Source organism: Phalacrocorax aristotelis, chromosome 4 (genome assembly GCF_949628215.1).
Source record: "Phalacrocorax aristotelis chromosome 4, bGulAri2.1, whole genome shotgun sequence".
Taxonomy (NCBI): domain Eukaryota; kingdom Metazoa; phylum Chordata; class Aves; order Suliformes; family Phalacrocoracidae; genus Phalacrocorax; species Phalacrocorax aristotelis.
In genome coordinates, this window is record NC_134279.1 from 61,579,564 (window position 1) to 61,593,378 (window position 13,815).

At 37.5% G+C, this 13,815-nt stretch overlaps 1 protein-coding gene across 5 annotated transcripts in view; it reads right to left on the reverse strand.

Annotated features, from left to right (window-relative positions):
- The window catches only part of PCDH7 (protocadherin 7), a 291,307-nt gene that overhangs the window by 62,119 nt on the left and 215,373 nt on the right, over positions 1 to 13,815 (reverse strand). The window lies entirely within an intron of this gene.

Below are 13,815 nucleotides of genomic sequence, written 5' to 3' on the forward strand. Positions count from 1 at the left end.
AAGGTTTTGGAAGCAGGGGAGCTACAGGGGTGGCTTCTGTGAGAAGCTGCTAGAAGCTTCCCCTACGTCCAATAGAGCCAACCCCAGCCAGCTCCAAGATGGACCAGCTGCTGGCCAAGGCTGTGCCCATCAACAACAGTGGTAGCACCTCTGGGATAATGTATTTAAGAAAGGGGCGGGGGGGGAAACAACCACCCTGCACAACTGCAGCTGGAGAGACTGGAGAGAGAAGTGAGAGTATGTGAGAGAAACAACCCTGAAGACACCAAGGTCAGTGAAGAAGGAGGGGGAGGAGGCGCTCAAGGTGCCAGAGCAGAGATTCCCCAGCAGCCTGTGGTGAAAATCATGGGGAGGCAGGCTGTGCCCCTGCAGCCCAGGGAGGGTAATGGTGGAGCAGATATCCACCTGCAGCCCATGGAGGACCCCACACTAGAGCAGGTGGATGTGCCTGAAGGAGGCTGTGACTCGATGACTGGAGCAGGCTCCTGGCAGGACCTGTGGATCCATGGAGAGAGGAGCCCATGCTGGAGCAGGTTTTCTGGCAGAATTTGTGAGCCTGTGGATGACCCACGCTGGAGCAGGCTGTTCCTGAAGGAGTGCACCCTGTGGAAGGGACCCATGCTGGAACAGTTTGTGAAGAACTGCATCCCATAGGAGGGACCCCATGCTGGAGTAGGGAAGAGTGTGAGGAGTCCTCCCCCAGAGGCAGGAGGAACAGTAGAGATGTGTGATGAACTGACCACAACCCCCATTCTCCATCCCCTGTGCTGCTGTGGGGGAGGAGGTAGAGAAAATCAGGAGTAAAGTTAGGCCCAGGAAGAGGGGATGAGTGGGGGAAGGTCTTTTTAAGATTAGGTTTTATTTCTCATTATCCTACTCTGATTTGATTTTTTAATAAATTAAGCTAAATTTCCCCAATCAAGTCTGTTTTGTCTGTGACAGTAATTGGTGAATGATCTCTCCCTGTCCTTATCTTGACCCACAGGCCTTTTCTCTATATCTTCTCTCCCCTGTCCAGCTGAGGAGGGGGAGTGATAGAGTGGCTTTGGTGAGCACCTGGCATTCAGCCAAAGTCAACCCACCACCTTTATATACATATATCCTTTGAATTCAATCATATATCCTTTGAACAGCAATGACCACTATGGTGAATCAAGGAAGAATAGAGTCAAGTATTGCAACCTGGGCCTCATAAGTAAACATTAAAAATTCTGAAAATATTTCTGGATTAAACTGTGTATTAAATATTTTGCTCATTCAGAACAAAGGCAGGGATACCACCACCCCCCTCAAAAAGGAAAAAAAAAAAAAAAAAAAGAATGGACTGTTAGAACACACTTCTCCCCTTTATGTAGATGATATTCCCTTTGGGAATTGTATCCCCAAATATCACATCCCTGTAATAATGCTCAGCATCATCTTGTCTAACAATTAGTGTTCCACTTCCTAAAAGGAAGAGATGACATATCGCACTCCCATGCACAATGCTTGGGGAAAAAAAGAAATACAAACAAACAAAACCCCCACAGCACCTAAGATGACCTGGACAATTTAAAGAAATAGGTGCCCAGAAGTGACATTCAAGACCATTAATATGCCAAATGTGTATATTTAAAACAGTGAAAAGAAAGCAGAGGCAGATGTGTTTGAAAGTCCATTCTTCTAGGTGAGTGATCGACCCCTTTGCTTGCTAAGTGACATAATATAAGGCAAAAGCAACAGCCACTGGGGACTGACCTAGCTGTTACAGCCAGGTTGATGATGATGTGCTGTACCACATTATGAGTGATTAATTGCTTCCAAAGATATTCAGCAGCAGTTCACAATCAAAATTTTTACCAAAAGTGCTGACAAAAACATATTAGCTGCATTTATCATATCTAGATTTTTAGTATTTTGTATTTAAGCATCTGCTGTCTTTCTCCTCTTTTCAGATGATGTCTTTATATGAAATTATAGAAAGTATCTCAACACACATCTACAAATATGAACTCAAAACTGATAATAGTCAGATTCTTTCACCACTCAGTATGACAGACGGATAGTATGAAGAAACATCCTGATATTCTATCACCTAGTAGTGATCAAAGAACTGCAAGCAAAAATCACACAATCAGAGGTTGGCTGAGGTTGGAAGTGACCTCTGGAGATCAACTTGTCCTATCCCCCTTCTCAAGCAAGGCCACCTAGAGCTGGTTGCCCAGGAACATGTCCAGATGGTTTTTGAATATCGCCAAGGAGGAAGACTCCAGAAACTCTCTAAAGAGTACAGGCTCTCTAAAATCATACAGGCTCATTTGTTTCACTCTGAATGCATTTTGACAATTTTAACTCAATTTGCCTTGCATAGTTTATCACTCCCAGGATTCTGCCTCTATAAAAAGCTCATTTTCATTTGTGGAGGCAAAAAACCCCCACATTTTCACTAGCTTAAATATGATAATGGAGAAAAGAAAGAAGTTTTAAATCATGATTGCTTTACCCTTAAAAAAAAAAGACAAATTGAAGAGCCACAATACAGGAAGAAACCTGAGAGTAAGAAGTTTGTTGCACACATTCTACCAAAATAATCCTAATCATTAAATCAGCCTGCAGCAAGCTAGATATTAATTTTCAAATCATCTAACCATAACTGCCTTTCAAGGGACACAGTTCACAGTAGAATTCCAGGGGGAATATGGTTGATAAGACAGATCCATTACTGTTGTTTGAACACAATTTAACTTTACTATGTGGGGCAGGGAAAATACTGCAAAGTAACATTTAAAATCCTTAACTGATAGCTATACAGCTAAATTTATTAAAAAAGAGATAACAGGTCAGATCAGTTAAATAAGATTATGTATGAAAGTTTACTGTGTGGTTAAGCAAGTCAGATCTAACCAGAATTTAAGTCTGGCATGTGGCCTGCAGAAAATGATCTTTTGAAAGTATATTGGTGACACATATGCTATGAGACAGTACTCATGCAGTAGTTTGACTAAGGGAAATATTTAATGGGTTGCAAAATTTTTTCACACAGGTATTTTCAGCTTTGGTGTATATCTATAGATTTAGGTTAGGGGTGGGAGAATGTTTTGAAACATTCTGAAAAAAAACACAGGAATTCAGCAAACTTCAGTAACAAACATTTTAAAAATATTTTTGTAGATTTTACAAAGCACGGCTGTACTTTTGAGATAGCACGAAGAATAAGAGCCAAAATCAGAAAGTAACAAAACTTTCAATGACTGTTAATGAAACAGTAACAGATACTGATGTTCGAAATGTTTGAGGAATTATAACTAGTTCAAAATTTTCAAGGCAGGAAACAGACTAGATGAGGTAAGACAGAAGCTGACAAGAAATACTAGATCAACCATGTCAAGTTCTGGGAACAGAACAGTTCATACAGAACAGAAATGAAAGTGTGTGCAAAAGTTATTTCTGAACATATGCAGGAATAATGTAACTCCTAAATTTCAAAACCAACTGATGTTATCTTGTAACAAAGACTACATCATTCCAGTTCAAAACTTAAGGTTTCTCAAAATACTTAGATTAGTAGCAGTATAGGTAGAAAATGGGCATCTTCATTAGAAGAAGAAAAAAAAATCAGGAAAGTTGAATTATACATATCATCATGGGTAGGTGTAAAAATTATATAGATGTAACTATATAAACTCATGCATAAAAAAGACACTACACAACATGATCTTGCCCCCACAACAGTGCCATCATTTTTCATGCATTTTCATCTTTGTCAGACTATTACTATATGTTATCAGGCAAAGGTTCCCTGGCTGTTCAACAAGAACTATATTTTTCATAGTTTTTTAACAAATTCTTTGTTTCTTTTTGCATGTCATCCATTCTATGGATCTTTTTCCACTCTGTCAGACAAATATTTAGTGGTGTACCTCAAATAACAAAAACTGGCATGCTTTTCCTTACTTTGTTTCTTTGTTTCTTTTTTCAAACAGGCAACATGACAACAACATTGTCATTTTCAGCTAGAGTTCCGAGCCGAATCTAGTGGTTGTATTTTTACTGAACATTTTCTTTGGAGCTGTACATTATGCACTCAATACTTAAAGGTAGTATATAGGCTAAGAAGCTTGCTGTTCCCTGAGTCTTCTCTTATGGAGGTAGAGAGCCTGCTTAGCTATTTTCAATATGTTTCAAGATACACAGTGAACATGATGCAGCTGAGTTTCCTATGATAGAAACATCTTAAGAGGTTGATTTTTCTTTGTTACAGCATAGAAATAATCATTTCAGCTTCATGTCTCAGATTCAAACTATGGATCAGAAAGCAATATTCTGAGTTAAGTAAGGACTCCCAAAACCTCAACAAGAATGAGAACGTGTGCAACATATGCTCCTGCACTTCATAAGCAATTGAATTGATAAAGCAAACAAATGAGCAAAAAGCTTAAACTGCTTAGGGGGGAAAAAAGTAGAAAATCAGAGCAAAACAAACAAGATAGTGTATTCTTTTTCATAAAATCAGACAAGATGGGTACATTGCTACAGAAATTGTGATTCACCACCTAAGCACTAATAATCAAGCAAGTCAAAACCAAGCCACTATGTTCCAGAACATGCACTAATTGTACTCAGATATAAAAACCCAACAGATGCCTGGAATCATATAAAAACATGGACAGAATCAAAAGCTACATTATAACGAATCAGGAAAAGTGTTTCTGAAGTTAAAAATAGATGACTTGTGCATACAGCTGAGATGACAACCTAGATTATAATAAAACTGAGCCACAGAAATAATACTTTAAATACAGCTTGTTCTTGTATAATTGAAACATCTAAAGGAAAAAGACTGATACATTACATCTAATAAAAGAAAGAAAAACAATGATGAAACAATTCTTCCCCTCACCCCAAACGTACAACACTTAACAGACAAGTGACAGAGCGGAGAGCTTACAAAAAATACTACAGTGAAAGGACTGTATATAGTCTAAAGTCAAAAGTAACGAAAAAGAATAAATCCAAAAGGAAAAATAAACATTATTCCAATCTAATATGTGGGTCTGTTGCAGGTGAATGTTAAATATTATATTAGACTAAGACAAATTCAATGCCGTGATATAATTTTCATGCTGTAAGAAAAAGAGTATTTTTTACCGGATCCTGAGACCAAAGCAAAACTTGAAGCAATTTATTCAGGCCTTCTCTAATTTAAATCACACTAGGAAGAAAACATTAGTATATGTTCACAGGCTCAACTTCAAATCTTCCACAAAGGTTGATATAAACAGGTAGTAGAGGTAAGACATGAGCTAGGGATTTATAACTACATTTCTAGAGACTTTCCTATGATAAGGAGAGTCTTATGCATTTATTGAAAATGCACTCATCCATCTCCTGTTGAGGCTTTTTTACTTCAGTACTTTCTTCATGATTTGTATATGTTGACACTGATCACAGTACAGCCAGTATACACACACTCATGTATTATAAGATCCCTATTCAGACAATTTTGGAATTATTGAAACTCTATAATCTTCTCTCTAGTCCATCAGTTGCTAAAATATGCTTTCATTACAAAGGATTTTATGATTATAGTGAAGCACTGATATAGGTGGTATTACTAATAACATTATAAGTAAAATATTAACATCTGTAAGGAAAAACTAACAACTTTATATTTTATATAAATTATAAAGTAAATGTATTTATTTTAATTAATTTTTAAGAATATCTGCTATTATACTACCACCTAATGGTAAAAGATAATGAATATAGCACACAACTACATAAAAGATGCCTGACAATCCCTGCAATTCAAATGCTTGCAACTAGCAACAACCTTTTCTCTGTCTTTTCCAGGTCTCTTATTTCTCCAGCTCTAAGACACGCTTTGTATTCCTTTGTTCATACTTCTATCTTTTCCTGCATTCTTTACTACTTCAATTACATTTCCCAGTCATGGATGATTAGACAAGCATACATCATTACAGATAAGGTCATACTAGTCCTGTGTTCAACACTACAGAAATTTCCTGTCCACATACAGTTATGCTAGCAGCTGCTTTGAGCTATGAAATCCTATTTCTGCTTAGAATATTAACCTTCTTCCCATTCTATTTTTAAGACACATTTGCTTTATTTTAGAAAATTAGGTAGAAGAGGACTGAGAGGGTTGGGTCCTGCTGGACAAGTTGAGCAGGAGTAGCAGTATATCCTTGTGGCAAAGAAGGCCAACCACATACCTGGCTCTACCACTAAAAGCATCAGCAGCAGGTTGAGAGAAGCAATCATTCTCTGCTACTCAGCATGTTATAGGAGGGTGATTGTGTCTAGTTTTGGGCTCCTTAGTACAAGACAGACATTAATTTACTGTTTTGTCTCAGAAGAGGCACCCAAATGATTAGGGGACTGAAGTATGTGATACAAGATGAAAGTCTTAAATAGTTTGGTTTGTCTAATCTTAAAAATCCTTCAACTACCCAATAGAAGAATATGGAGATGAAGACAGACTGCTCTTGAAGATCCGCAGAAAAAAAGACAAGAAGCAAAGGACACAAGTTGCAGCAAGGGAAATTTCAATTAGATATTAATAAAAACAAGACACAGTGAGGGTAGTCAAATATTGGAAGATATTACTGAACAGGCTGCAAAATCTCCATAACTGGATATGCTTGAAACTTGACTGGACAATGCCATGAACAAATTACTCTAAGTTGGCCATGCTTTCAGGAGGGCTTACCACATGGAAAGGGTTGTCTGCCATGTTAATAGGATGTTTTAAACAATCTGTCAGGATCTCACATGGAAAAAAACACCACAATCCCATTTCTGAACTTCTCCCTACATTCTTTCAACTTATCCCTGACATAACTGAAATATACACAAAAACTTTGCCCAGCTTTTCTGCTAGTATGGCTTAGCACCATTCCTTTTTTTCCCCCATGTAATCACAACTTTGGATGAGATATAAGGAATAAATGTTTTACAATGAAGGTGGTGAACCACTGGAACAGGTTGCCCAGGTGATCGATGCCCCATCCCTGGAAACGTTCAAGGTCAGGTTGGACGGGGCTCTGAGCAACCTGATCTAGTTGAAGACATCCCTGCTCAGTGCAGGGGGGTTGGACTAAATGATCTTTAAAGGTCCCTTCCAGCCTAAACCATTCCATGATTTTATGATTATATGATGACAACTTCAAAGAAAAAAAATAAACCCTATAGAAATAGAGCTGGTTTTTTTTGCTTAAACAAACAAAAATAAATTAAATAAACAACAACAACAAAAACAAAAACAAAGACAAGGATGAAACAATTTATTTGCTGAAGCATGTATTCCTTGACTGCAGATGGGTTTAACCTCAGCTAAACAGAACACTGATGAATTAATTCTGTTGCATATTAGATTTCAATTAAAAAAATTTGATTGTGTTCATGGTTGTACACACATCTCTGAAGACTGCAATAAGCAGAAAAATAAAAATGTGACACATAACCAATATTTTAGTTTAATTTTAAAATCCAATTTTTTACTTACAGTTATTAATTTGTATTAAAATTAAACCTTCAAATTAAAAGCTTCCTTGATTTATGTGTTAAAGCTCAAATATGTGATTAATTTGTCAACTCAAGTGATTACTACTGCAGTTATAAAACATGGATCTCTGTTTATCCATTTTAGTATGGGGGAAATATACCACTGATAGTAAACACTTTCAAAAACTAACCACTATATTGAATACACTCGTCCCTCTATCTCCAGCTTTCTGTCTCAGAATTTGAAGGAAGTAACTGATCACTGAAGTTCTAAATAACATCAAAAATAAATACTCTAAACCTCACAAATAATAAACATACATTAATATATTAAATACATTTCATTAAAATCTGCACAATAATATAACTGAGGGATAAATTCCTTTTAAAAAATAAGTATCATTTTTTAAAAAAAGATTAATTATAGAGTATTGAAAGTGTTAATTCCTGAATACTGGATACCAATATTGCACAGTATCATCATTTTAAAGAAAAGGGCTACTTAAATGAATAATTATAGTTAACTTAAAAAGACTTGACTTTACTTAAATAATAATTCATCTCTATTTCAGCTTGAATTTCTCTTGTGTCACATGCAATTCTAAACATGGCAGGAACTTAAATCTGTGCTTTTAAATGTTTTCTCCATTTCATAACCTCTGGTTTTAATCTGAAACATACATCATGCATTCGGTTGTCCTTCCTGTGTACCAATGCCTTCAAAATTCTAAGGGAGTACTCTGTCCTATTGTGTTGACGTCTGTAGAAGATGCTTTGTTAAGACAACCTTCTGATTTAATGTTTCTGCTGCATTTCTTGGCCAAAAAACTCAGTGCGCACTTGGCTATAAGCATTTCCTTTGCTGCACTGCAATAATGCCCTTGTTTGATGAATTAAGCATTCTGTCATTTTTAAAGCACAGTTGTAACGTTTTGTGTTATGAGTACAGTATGTAGAATCAACATCAACTGTTACTAGTAAAAGCTTGAGGCTTATGCCCACTTTTGTTGAATTTACCTTTCATTCCACATAAAGTAAATGAGTTGGAATTAACAGGTTTGTCCTTGCAAAAGTGAACAGGAAGTCTGACAAAGTAATACCCTGAAAATCACAGCAAATTAGTCTTGAATTCCACCGACATGGAAAGATTCTTACTGTCATCAAGCCTGAGGAGTAGGGATAAATCCCTTATTGTAAAAGAGTAACACCAATTGGGAAATCTTAACTGAAGAGAAGTTCACTTTTTCTTTTCTTTTTTCCTTTCTTCTTTCTATTTTTATCCTGGCTTAGAAACACAGTTCACCAAAAATTATATGCATATATAATGCATATATGCACACTAGTCAAATTTTAAATACATGTCCACAACTGGAAAGCCTACCCGCGTCTTCCTTTGGAGTTGTGTGTGGCAAAGAACAAATTCACACCTACCAGCTGTGAATTTGGAAACATTTTCTTTTCAAAGCTATAGATTCTCACAATTACATGCAACTCAAAACATTACTCTCTAGACACAATAACTTACTCTCAGAGAAGCCTAAAAGCCTGATGTGGGGAAAAAAAGCCAAAACCACCAATCCCTGTTAGCAGATGCAAACGTTCCAGAATTCTACACATGGACCTTGAAGCTGTCAATCTCACACCAGGGACTGATGCTGATGAATTGACTTAACTGCTGAAGAAGCAACGATCAGATAATTATGAGACAGTCATGCCAAGTTACTCTCATAACTGTGTGCATGTTCCAGCATGTTTTGCAATTGTGCTAGTAATCCTGGTTTGAGTCTTTGTGTATTTGTCTGTATATGTGCGAGATCTCAGACATAACAGAGCATGGAAAAAACCCACTATGGTGAGTTATACATTATTACAGAAGCATGACATTCCTTTCTACATTCTGCAACTGCAGGATTTTGAGTACTCAATATTGGTACCATTAACTGCAATGAAACAAACTTTATTATGACATGGCGGGGTTTTTTGTTTGTTTGGTTGGTTTGGCTTCTGATGGTAGGGGTCTTTGTTTGTTTGGGGGGGTGTGTGTTTGTTTTTATTTTATGGGGGGTTTTGTGTTGTTTTTTTTTTCAGGGGTAGTGGTTTTTCTTTTTCAAAGAAAAATATTGGTAGTGATATTCTTACAGGTACTACTAATTGTCACACTGGAAGGAGTTATTTGGAAACCAAAGCTAGTATTTTAAATTCTTAGACAAATATGGTAACTAAACTGCTCAGACCCTCAGAAGTTTCCTAACCATCATAGATGTTTTTCCTTCTCCCCTCAAAATAAATGGATTTAGGTCTATACATGCTAAGAAGCATCACCTGTGTCTTGTAGCAAAAGAGTATTTAATCTCATAAAACAAAGAAAGCCTTGTAGCCTCCGAAGTCAGTTTACAGCACTGGTGTGGATTAACACTTACAGAAGCACAGAATCTCTTAGGGATAAGATAACACTGAAAGCATATCCAAATTGATGGACATATGTATAAAAGTTTACACACCATCTGCGTAAGTAGCCTCATAATTATACAGAAATGCAGAAGAGGTCCGAACATATCGATGATCGTCTGCTTGAAGGGAACACAGACAGGACCAAAAGACTGAGGTCTGAAAATATGAGGCATTATGCAAGCAAGAAACATTCTGCGCCCTGCAAATCTTACAGTTAAGATAGAACAGTCAACAAAAAATGGACAAACACAGAATGGAAGTTAATGTCATCCAGGATTAAACACTAAGACAGTGTTCAAGATATGCACTAAATTGACACCATAAAAATACCCACACCAATATGGCTTGTACCTCAATGCTGTCATGGTCCAAAGTTAACTGCTACTCTTTAGCTCTCAGTTTGAAGATTTGAGTCAGAGGGACCTGTAAAACAGACTTCAGCTTCATTCATACCCACTCTCAGTGAAGATCTCTCTCAGCCCATATGCACATTTCTAAAGATACAAAGTTTAAAGAACAGTCTTAGTTGAGGCAGCAAGTGCAGCACATATTCACAGAATCGCTGAAGTAGGAAGATACCTCTGTAGGTCATATAGTTCAACCCACCTGCTCAGAGCATGGTAACCTACTACAGGTTGCTCAGGGCCATGTCCAGTCAGGTTCTTAATATCTCCAAGGATGGAGACTCCACAATCTTTGCTTAAACTGTTCCAGTGTTTGACCACTCTCACAATAAAACAGTTTCTTGTGTTCAGGTAGGATTTCCTGTATTTCAAGCCATGCCCACTGCCTCTGTCCTTTCACAGGATACCACTAAGAAGAGTCTGGGTCCATCATCTTTACTTCCTCTAACCAGTTATTCATACAGCTTGATACACCTTTTCTCCAGGCTAAACAATTCCAGCTCTCTCAGGCTCTCCTTGTATGACAGATGCTCCAACATGCTCATCATCTCTGGGGGCCCTTGGTGCACTCACTCCAGTATACTCATGTCTCCCTTGTACTGGGGAGCACAGACCTGGACATAGCACTCCAGCTGTGTCTCACCAGTGCTGAGTAGAAGGAAGGGTAACCTCCCTCAGCCCAGTGGCAATGTTCTGCCTAATACAGCTAAGGAAGCTTTTGGCCTTCTTTGCCACAAGGGCACATTGCTGGTTCATGTTCAACTTGTTGTGCGCCAGGACTCCCAAGTTCTTTCCTGCAAAGCTGCTTTCCAGCTGGTCAGCACCCAGCCTGTCCTGGCACATTGATCTTTCCCAGCTGCAGGACTTGGTATTGCATGTCATTGAACTTCATAAGATTCCTGTTAGCCCCCTTCTGCAGCCTGTTGATCTACCTCTGAATGACAGCACAGCTGCCTGGCATATCAGGTGTATCTCATGCACACTGATGACCACAGCTGAAGTTTTAGAACAAAATGATCAATTCTTTGAAGAATGTACCTCAGTGAGTTCAAGTACATGAAAATTGGCTGGACCTTCCAACTCCTTAAGCTGTCAGTTACGTGTAGCAAACTTCAACATTAACTTAGGGCTTCTCCCCTCCAATACAATAAAAAAGCAACTTGTCCCAGGTCAATATGGAACATAATCATGTCTTGAGATATCATGATTCATTGATGATATCTTTGACAATGATAATCATTGATGATGCTGTCACACTGTCTTTAGACCTTTATTATGCTGACCATAAATTCTAAAAATTAGAGAACCACCTCAGAATTAAAGATTTCCTATCTATATCTACTCTAACCTCCAGAAGAATAGCAACAGATCTGTAGAAGAAATTCACATCTCCATGACCAAGGTATATTCTGTAATAAAAAAAAACCCAAAACATCTTGCCAAACTATATATACATATATGTTTTCCAAAACAAGTTTCAAATATCATTAATATAAAAATATACAAAATCAGGAATGTGAAAGACAGCCAGATAAGAGATCCTGCGATGCCTTACCATGCAGCTCCAAACTCTGAAAAATACTTGATCACTTATCTATGTAGATACGTACTCAACATAGTTCTTTCGATTGCCCAAGACCTAGCTCAGTTTACTTAATCTACAATTATGTGATTTAAAGCAGCCACTGAAATCCTCATCTTCCTTCTCCAAATAAGTACTTCACTCACCAGCTAATCATATGGACAACACAGCTTGACAGAGAGGAACCTGGAACTCTCCAGAAGGAATTCACATGCTCTTACATTTGACTACTGAGGGAAAAAAGCAAAGTGAAGAATGCATCTTCTTTGCTACCCTTGGATTGAAAGATGGGGCTAAGGTGATTAATCCAAGGTGGTGAATTCTCTAGTAGATGGACATTTCCATGACACCTCCATGATTTCCTACCAACTAACTCAGGGCAGTTTTGCTTAGAATGCTGTCTTCTGTGAGTATCTTTCTTCAGCGGTTAACTGAATGGAGAGAGGCATAAAGACCTCAGGCACACAATCAAAGGTAAGCTCCACAGACATTAGGCTTTCAAACAAGCTTTTGGGTTTTATGATACACTTTTGCAGATCTATTCCCAGATGCCCACCTATATTGACACCCAAATATCTCTGAAAATTATAGGTCAATACAACCAAAACAAGACAGGGTCATCGTAAGGTGTCTTCAGAGCCTAAACTGGTAAGAGCAAATGATAAAAGCACTGAACACTCAAAATTTTTCATCAGCTGGATTTCACCACTGAAACTACTTTAACTGAAAATTAAAGGCCAGTATGTCAATAGAGTGTCAATAACTTCCTGCAGAAATACAAGATTTAGGAGAACAGTAAAAAAGATTAAAAGTTTCATCACAGTATAAGGAAACGCATGAAATACAATAGTTAAATGGGAGGGAAAAGGTAAAACAGAGATGGCTTTTTGCTTCATTAGAGACACAAGAAGAAAACAGAGGAGACTGTGTAAAAAAAGGTGGCTAATCTGGACAGTTTTAGAACTGCCGTTCTAAAACTGGATGAGAACTGTCAGTCTTTGGGAAGTGGGAACATCTAATGTAGTCTGTAGAACAGCAAACTGCGCTATTATAGGTATTGGTTTATTTATACCCTCATCCGTAATGCATCTTCTACCCAATAATGACCTTCCATAAAACATAGTGGGAATTAGCTTTACAGGGAATTTTTGATTGGTATTACTATTGTACATGAGATAACAAAGTTCTTATGCTTTAAAGGTCTTTAGTGTCAAGGTTAGTAATTGGTAGTCTGCATCTGGAAGTAATTCATGGAGTCTGTACGTGATAATACGAACAAAATAGCCCCATTTCATTATCCCATTCCAACACAACTGCATTCAACACACAGACTCTCAAGATACATAAGCAGCACATATTTGAAATTAAAATCTTTCCTCTAAAAGCCATACAGTTATATTTCTACCATGTCTATTATCACATTATTGTAGAAACCACTGAAAACAAAAAGAGGCAACATCAAACCTCATGCTTTTCATAGGTTCCACTTTCAAAAGAGAGGAGAAAAAGTGGCTGCCTCCCTGCTGACACAAAATGAATCTGATTATCCTCCCATGAAATGTGTATATTGTTTGCTCTTGCTATTAACTGAACATTCTTTACTAAAGAAGGACTCATTCTTTGCCAGACAACTTCTTTATTAAAGCTAGCTATGATGTTATCATGCTTACAGAATAGTAGAGATGCTATCCTTCTTCGTCTTGCCAAAAGCAGACAAATAATCAATCATGTTGCAGTTAACATGGAGAAATACCATTATCTTTATCAAGCTTTCTAGTTTTGCATTTCATAAACTAGATGGAAACCATACAGGAGAAAAATGTTAATAGAACAACAACTCTACAAGCCAAGGCATGGATGCTTGCCCCAGTG